The sequence below is a fragment of the Orycteropus afer genome, unplaced genomic scaffold (genome assembly GCF_000298275.1).
Source record: "Orycteropus afer afer isolate SDZICR_OR568_19922 unplaced genomic scaffold, OryAfe1.0 scaffold00324, whole genome shotgun sequence".
In the NCBI taxonomy this organism is placed as follows: Eukaryota; Metazoa; Chordata; class Mammalia; order Tubulidentata; family Orycteropodidae; genus Orycteropus; species Orycteropus afer.
The window spans coordinates 508,375-515,718 of record NW_006921911.1 but is presented as its reverse complement, the minus strand read 5'-3'; the positions used below and the strand labels follow the sequence as shown (position 1 = coordinate 515,718).

Here is a 7,344-nt window from a genome sequence, read left to right as displayed (position 1 = left end):
GGGTTTGAACCACCAGCCTTCTGGTTAGTTGTCAAGTGCCTTAGCCACTATGCTACCAGAGCTATAATAAAAAACATTTGATATTGAAAGAAAGAAACTATTCTTGGAAGACCCCAAAGTACTTTATAAAAGAGGATCATTACCTAGATTTTTATTCTTTAGACAAGGAGGTGAGAGTAACTAGGTAATTAGATGAAAGCACTGCTAAAGACCCAAGTTTTCCTCTGACTTAGCAGCAGGGCTGAAAGGAAAAGTCCAAGTTTTTTACAAATTGGAACAGAGCCCAACATCCTAAACTTTCATGCCCTACGTAGTGCAGCTGGCCGCTCCAAACTCCATGACATCCACAGGCAATGGTAGAGATCCACAGCAGATATGGCCTGGGACATCTTGCTATGGTACAAACCCTCATGGGATCAGGCTGACTGGATGTGACAGGAATATTGACAACAAAGAGAAAATTCAGGAGCTTGGAGAACTGTAGTCACTGTTAGCAATTAGGTGGCTATGCTTACAGTGTTCCTTAACATGTGACCTAGGGTGTATATGTGTGTGCGCACACACAGATGCATGCTCACACATTTCCATATTCCAAGCCTGGCAACATTCTTTGAGGTTGACCACTCTGTCCTGTGATACCTGAACAACATTTTCAAAAAGCAAAGTTTCTAAAAGGCTTATGTCACTAACAGAAAATGTCCCTCGTCTACTCCAATCTGTCCCCCAGTCTTGCTCCCCTGAAGCAACTACTCTCAACTCTTTTAGCTATTTCTTCAAGTATTCACCTCCATACTTCTAAATATAAATATTGTTGCTCATGATTTCTCTACTTTTAATATTATCTGTTGACTTCTTGTGGCAAGGAGGATTTAGCTGTCCTGTGCCACCATTCCCACTTCCTTTCCCTCTCCCCTCCCAGTATTGATATATCAAAAAGTTTAGTTAAATCAATAGTCAGAGAGGCACGGTATAACTGTGTAAATATTGTTCACTGCAGAACCAAGTGGTATACTTTAATAGCTTGGTGTTCTGTATGTCTTTCCATTTTTCCTGAAATTATTGCTTTGCTATTTTACTTGAGGAGTTTTCTATGTACCTATTTGTAATATTTCCCAATTGTTTTCTCATACCAGCCGTATTTCTATAAGTATTCTTTTTCCAAATGATTTATCAATTCCAATTTTTTTCTTCAAGTATACCATCCCCCTTTTCTCCTCCATTTTGGATATGTTATCTCTAGCCTCAGTTTGGGACTTCACTGCTTTCCTTTGTTGAGTCCTATATGCATATACACGCACACATACCACAACACACCCTGAATCAAATGCTGAGGAACAATTAAATACATCATCTTCTTTCTTTATTCTTTTATTTTTCTAGAACATGTCTAAAAATGCCTTTATTCTATCTTCACATTTGATATTACAGCTTGGCTAGATATAAAATATAGATGTTGTTGTTGTTGTTATGTGCTGTCGAGTCAGACCCAACTCATAGCGACCCCTCCTTGGGTTTCTGAGACAGTACCACTATGGAAGTAGATTGCCCAACCTTTCTTCCAAGGAGTGGCTGTGGGTTTGAACCACCAGCCTCCTGGTTAGCAGTCAAGTGCCTTAGACATTACACTACCCAAAATATGGATAGAAAATAATTTCTATTTAGAATACCTTGGAATCTTCTACCATCTGTGTTGCTGTGAGAAAAACTATGTCATTTTATTTGCTGATCATTTCTAAAGGATTCTTTATTCATGACATTCTGAAATTTCTGTGATGTAGCTTAGTGTGGGCCTTTTCAACTGAAGAATAATGTCTTTCAGTCCTAAGAAGTTTTTAGTATAATATTTTGCTAATTTCTTCACATCTCTTTTCTCTATTCCTTCTTCTTGGAAGTTTTATTGTGCTGATTTTGGTATTTCTGAACTCATTCTCTGTGTTTTATTTTCAAACTCTGTTAATTTTTTACTTTTAGGTATGATTTTTAGATATGATTTTTCACTTTTAGGTAAAACTTGTAAGACCTCTCCTTGATAAAAGAGCATGTTGTTTTTGTTTTATTTGCCCAGTGTCTTTTGTCTTTCTGAATATATTAATAGTAGTTTTCTCAAAGTGTTTTCCATTCACTGCATTATCTCTGTTTCTTCTGGTTTTCTGTTCTATTTATTGCTTTGTTTTTTGGTGTGGTCTCTCTCATATGGGAATATTTCTTAGATTTCTTGTGAAACTCTATTGCCCTTTATTTTAAAAAAGAGAGGCACATAAAAGCTGGATGCAAGTTCTGCATGAAGATTGTGACCTATTAGCAGGTGGGCTTCATTTTGGGGATGCCCAGAGTAATCCAGCTTTTCACTAGGGAGACCCACTCAGTTGCATGGTAAATTTTCTGCAGGAATGATTAGTTTCTCAAAAAAAGAACCCTCTGATCCCCTGACAGAGGGTATATATTCGATTTCCTGAATTCTGAGAATAAGGCTAGGAGATGGTTGAGGGTAGGGTAATAGTCAGAATGAAGACTTAATATTTGCTTGTTACAGTCCAACATTTTACCCCCTATCCTCACTGAGGGTAAAAAATGGAACAAAGCTCATTCCATATCTCCAGAATACTGAAAAGTTTAAGTGACATCTCTATAGATACCATAGCTCCTTAATAGCTGAGCAGAAATTGGATGTAAGGTATTATGACTCAATTAGAAGTCTTGAAGATAAAACCAAAACCCACTGCAATCAAGTCTGTTCCAACTCATGACAACCCCCTGTGTTACATAATAGAATTGTTCTATAGGGTTTTCTTGGCTGTAATCTTTCTAGAAGCAGATTACCAGGCCTTTCTATGGAGCCACTGGGTGGTTTCAAACTGGCCAACCTTTAGGTTAGTAGTCTAGTGTTGTTGTTGTTGTTGTTGTTAGGTGCCAATGAGTCATCTCCAACTCATAGTGACCTTATGTACAACAGAATGAAACACAGCCCAGTCTTGTGCCAGTCTCATGATCCTTGATTTACCTGAACCCATCGTTGCATCCACTGTGTCAATCTATCTTATTGAGAGCCTTCTTCTTTTTCACTGACCATCTACTTTAACCAAAAACCAAATTCACTGCCATTGAGTTGGATCTGACTCATAGCTACCCATCCTTGGGTTTCTGAGGCAGTATCACTACAGAAGTAGATTGCCCAACCTTCCTTGTGAGGAGTGGCTGGTGGGTTTGAACTGCTAGCCTTCTGGTTAGCAGTCAAATGCCTTAGGCATCCTTCTCCAGAGAATAGTCCTTTCTGACAACATGACCAAAGGAGGTAAGACAAAGTCTGGCCATTCTCTCTTCCAATGAGCATTCTGGCTGCCCTTTTTCCAGGAAAGATTTGTTAGTTCTTTTAGCAGTGCATGGTGCTCTCAGTATTCTTCACCAACACCACAACTCAAAAGCATCAACCCATCTTTGGTCATCCCTATTCATAGTCCAGCTCTCACATGCATATGAGGCAAGTGAAAATACCATGACTTGGTTTAGATGCACACTAGTCTTCAAGGAGACATCTTTGCTCTTTAGCACTTGAAAGAAGTATTTTGCAACAGATTTGTCCAGTGCAGTACATCTTCTGATATCTGCTGCTTCCATTGGTGTTAATTGTAGAACCAAGTAATCTGAAGTCTTTGACAACTTCAATCTTTTCTCCATTTATCGTGATGCTGCTTATTGGTCCAGTTTTCAGGATTTTTGTTTTCTTTATATTGGGGTGTAATCCACACTGCAGATTGTAGTCTTCAATCTTCATCATTAAGTGCCTCCAGTCATCCTCACTTTCAGCAAGCAAAGTTGTGTCATCTGCATATTGCAGGTTGTTAATGAGTCTTCCTCCAATCCTGTTGCCACATTCTTTTTCATATAGTCCAGCTTCTCAGATTATTTGCTCAGCATAGGGACTGATTAAGTATGGTGAAAGGATACAACCCTGACTCACTACCTTCCTGATTTAAAACCATGCAGTATTCCCTTGTTCTGTTTGAACAACAGCCTCCTGGTTTATGTAGAGGTTCCTCATGAGTACAATTAAGGGTTCTGTAATTCCCATTCTTCTCAATGTTATCCATAATTTGTTATGATCCACACAATCAAATGCTTTTGCATAGTCAATAAAACACAAGTAAACATCTTTCTGGCATTCTTTGCTTTAAGTCAAGATCCATCTGACATCAGCTATAATATCACTTGTTCCACATCCTCTTCTGAATCCAGCTTGCATTTCTGGAAGTTCTTCTGTCAATATATTGCTGCAACTATTTTTGAATTATCTTCAGTAAGATTTTACTTGAGTGTGTTATTAATGATATTGTTCCATAATGTCCACATTCTGTGGGATCACCTTTCTTTGGAATGGGTACAAATATCGATCTCTTCCAGTCAGCTGGCCAGGTAGCTGTCTTCCAAATCTCTTGGCGTAGCTGAGTGAATGCCTCCAGCACAGCATCTGTTGGTTGTAACATTTCAGTGAATATTCTGTCAATTTCTGGAGCCTTGGTCTTTGCCAATTCCTTCAGTGCAACTTCAGCTTCTTCCTTCAATACCACTGGTTCTTGATCATGTGCCAACTTCTGAAATGATGAACATAAACCAATTCTTTTTGATACAGTGACTCTGTGTTTTCCTTCCATCTTCTTTTGATGTTTTCTGCACCAATATTTTGCCCATAGAATCTTTCAATGTTGCAACTTGAGGCTTAAATTTTTTCCTCAGTTCTTTCAGCTTGAGAAATGCTAAGCATGTTCTTCCCTTTTGGTTTTCTAACTCCAGGTCTTTTCACATTTCATTATAATAATTGACTTTATCTTCTCAAGCTCCTCTTTGAAATCTTCTGCTCAGCTCTTTTATCTTGTCACTTCTTTCATTTGCTTTAGCTACTTTCCGCTCAAGGGCAAGTTTCAGAGTCTCTTCTGACATCCATTTTGGTCTTTTCTTCCTTTCTTGTCTTTTTAATGATCTTTTGCTTTCTTCATGGATGATGTTCTTCACGTCATACCAGAATTCATCTGGTTTTCAGTCTTTGGTATTCAATGCATCAAATCTATTCTTTAAATGGTCTCTAAATTCAGGAGGGATATAATAAAGATCATGTTTTGGCTCTCATGAACTTCTTTTAACTGTTTTCATCTTCAACTTGAACTTGAGCAGTTGATGATCTGTTCTACAATCAGCTCCTGGCCTTGTTTTGGCTGAAGATATTGAGCTTCTCCATCATCTCTTGCCACAGATGTAGTCAGTCTGATTCCTGTGTACTCCATCTGGTGAAATCCACGTGTATAGCTACCATTTGTGTTGTTGAAAAAGGGTTTTTGCAATGAATAAGACTTGGTCTTGCAAAATTCTATCATGTGATCTCCAGCATTATTTCTATCACCAAGGCCATATTTTCCAACTACTGGTGATTCTTCTTTGTTTCCAACTTTTGCATTCCAATCACCAGTGATAATCAGCACATCTTGATTGCATATTCAGTCAATTTCACACTGCAGAAGTTGGTAAAAACCTTCAATTTCCTCATCTTTGGCTTTGGTGGTTGGTGTGTCACTTTGAATGATAGTAATATTAACTGGTCCTCCTTGTAGGTGTATGGATATTATTCTATCACTGACAGCATTGTACTTCAAGATACATCTTGATGCATTCTTTGTGATAACAAATGCCAATTTGTCATTTCCAGTATAGTAGATCACATGATTGTCTGATTCAGAATGGCCAAAGCCAGTCCATTTCAGCTCACTAATGCCTAGGATATATCAATCTCTAAGTGTTCCATTTCATTTTTGACAACTTCCAATTTCCCTAGATTCATACTTCATACATTAATGATTATTAATAGATGTTTGCAGCTATTTCTTTTTATCTTGAGATGTGCCACATCAGCAAATGGAGGTCCCAAAATCTTTACTCTATCCATGTCATTAAGGTTAGCTGGTGGTATAGTGCCTTTAGCATTTGGCTGCTAACCAGAACTCTGGCAATCTACTCCAGATGGAACTCACCATCTACTCCTTGAAAGGAAGATTGGGCAATCTACTTCCATAGTGATACCACCTCAGAAACCCAAGGAGAGGTCATTATGAGTGAGATCTGACTCCACAGCAGTGAGTTTGCTTTTGGTTTGGTTCTACTCTGAGGAGCAGCTCTTACCCAGTCATATTTTGAGTGCCTTCTGATCTGAGGGGCTCATCTTCCAGCACTATATCAGACAGTGTTTTGGGGCTATTCATAAAGTTTTCCAGTAATATATCAGACAGTGTTTCACTGCTATTCATAAGGCTTTCACTGACCAATTCTTTGAGAAGTGGATGGTCCCTTCCTTCTTCCAAATCTCTTAGTCTGAAAGCTCCACAGAAACCTGTCCACCATGGGTAACTTGCTGACATTTGAAACACAAGTGGCATAGCCTTGAGCCTCACAGCAACATGCAAACCAACTTAGTATGACAAACCGACAGACAAGTTTGTCTCCCTTAGTTTGTCCAAACTGCTCCAGTCACTTCCCAGACTCTCCCAGCTGCTCCAACACCCACCTGCTGTGCAAGCCTGGCTCACTACTTACCCAGCCTTCCCCAGGCACTCCAAAACACATGCCTGCCCCACATGCCTGGCTCACAGTAGTCAATCGCAAATTATTTGCACCATCCAGGACCTTTCTTAAAGACCAAATATCAAAACCAAACCCACTGCTATCAAGTCGATTCCAACTCATAGTGACCCTGTAGGACAGAGTAGAACTGCCCCACAAGGTTTCCAAGGCTATAAATCTTTACAGAAGCAGACTTCCTCACCTTTCTATTATGGAGTGGCTGGTGGGTTCAACACACCAGCTTTGTAGTTAGCAGTCCAGTGATGTAACCACAGTGCCACTAGAGTTCCTTTTCTTGAAGACAAAGTATACAACTTATACAGTATTTTTCCCAAGACCTAGCACAGGGCTTTAAAACTTGCAGTGCTCAATAAATGGATAATGATGATGATGATGATGATGGAAGAGAAGGAGGAGGAAGGAGAAGAAAGAGGTAATAATGCTCCAATTTTTTTTGCTCATTGCTAGTGATTCTAAAATAAGAATCAAAATTAATGCAAGCCCTAGAATGAATCTTCAGTTTGGAAAAACAAATTATATTACAACAAACAATAATATATAATATATTATAGTGAAGAATACAAAAGGCACCTGAATTTTTATGGTACAAAGAAGTCTAGTAAATCTCTGTCTTGTGGAGATTGCTGTTCCTAGCTGGGGCTTCCCTCTCACCTGGAAGTTGAAGCAGTATTGGAGACAGTATTCTAACCAGGAAGGGTTGACATACCTGAAGTTTTAACC

General features: G+C 38.9%; 1 protein-coding gene across 1 annotated transcript in view; it reads left to right on the top strand.

The window, feature by feature from the left end:
* Positions 1-7,344, top strand: part of DPP6 (dipeptidyl peptidase like 6) — a 1,548,106-nt gene that overhangs the window by 1,528,460 nt on the left and 12,302 nt on the right. The window lies entirely within an intron of this gene.